Source organism: Lampris incognitus, unplaced genomic scaffold, assembly GCF_029633865.1.
Source record: "Lampris incognitus isolate fLamInc1 unplaced genomic scaffold, fLamInc1.hap2 scaffold_73, whole genome shotgun sequence".
Classification (NCBI taxonomy): Eukaryota; Metazoa; Chordata; class Actinopteri; order Lampriformes; family Lampridae; genus Lampris; species Lampris incognitus.
Genome location: NW_026611579.1, coordinates 435781 through 436782, shown reverse-complemented (window position 1 = coordinate 436782; position 1002 = coordinate 435781). Strand labels below are relative to the sequence as shown.

The 1002-nt window shown below is 54.5% G+C and overlaps 1 pseudogene; it reads left to right on the top strand.

Annotated features, from left to right (window-relative positions):
* The first annotated feature begins 622 nt into the window (after positions 1 to 622).
* On the top strand, positions 623 to 769 carry LOC130134025 (5.8S ribosomal RNA; annotated as a pseudogene).
* The last annotated feature ends 233 nt before the right edge of the window (positions 770 to 1002 follow it).

Below are 1002 nucleotides of genomic sequence, written 5' to 3'. Positions count from 1 at the left end.
TCCCCCTATGCTCCGTTCTCCCAACACACCCGGATGATCGAGCTGCCGAGGCGTGCAAAAATCCAGCTTTGAGTTTTAAGCAACGCCGCCAAGTTGAAAGTGTGCCATACGACTATGACCTCAAATCAGACGCGACAACACACTGAATTTAAGCACGTTACTAAGATGAGCGATATGCAACTTAACACGTGTGCAGAGGGCCTCCGCTGGCCGGCTTTGACGGCTTCGGGGGGTTGGTTCCTCTGGTCTGGCGGACTGAGTAGTTGCCACCGGTGTTTCTTGCCGCGCGCGGTGACATGAGGCTACCTGGTTGATCTTCTCAAACACGCCCTCGGAGGGCCTCCGCTGGCCGTCTTTGCCGGCTTCGGGTGGTTGGTTCCTCCGGTCTGGCGGATCGGTTAGTAGCGAGCAGAGCACAGAGTGAGAGGGGCTCTAGCGTGTCATTGTTTCCTCTCAGTAACCGACTCCCTCCCGTCGAGGAGACGGCAAGGGGCCTAACGCCTCCACGCGCTGCGGCAAGGCTCGGTGCGCGGCGGAGCGCCCGGAGCTTTGTGTTTTCTTGGGAACACGCCCGTGTTCGGATGAGTACTGTCAAATGCTGACATTTAAAAGTGCAGCGTACAACTGTTAGCGGTGCATCGCTCAGCTCTTCTGTCGATGAAGAACGCAGTCAGTTGCGAGAACTAATGTGTCCTGCAATTCACATTAATCATCGACACTTCGAACGCACTTTAGGGCCCCGCTAGAGGCCACTCCTGTCTGAGCGTCGCTTTGCCATCAATCGAGAAAGAGAGGGTAACCTCTCCCACCCCCCGCTGGGGTGTCGCAAGCTTCCGCAGAGATTCTAATATATGCATTTCTTTCATCCACACTTGATTACTGTAATGTTCTGTTCTCAGGTTTGCCACATTCTAGCGCTGGAAGTCTTGAGATGGTTCAGAATGCTGCTGCTAACCCTAAATGGACTTGCCCCATCCTACCTGTCTGCTCTCCTTAAACCTT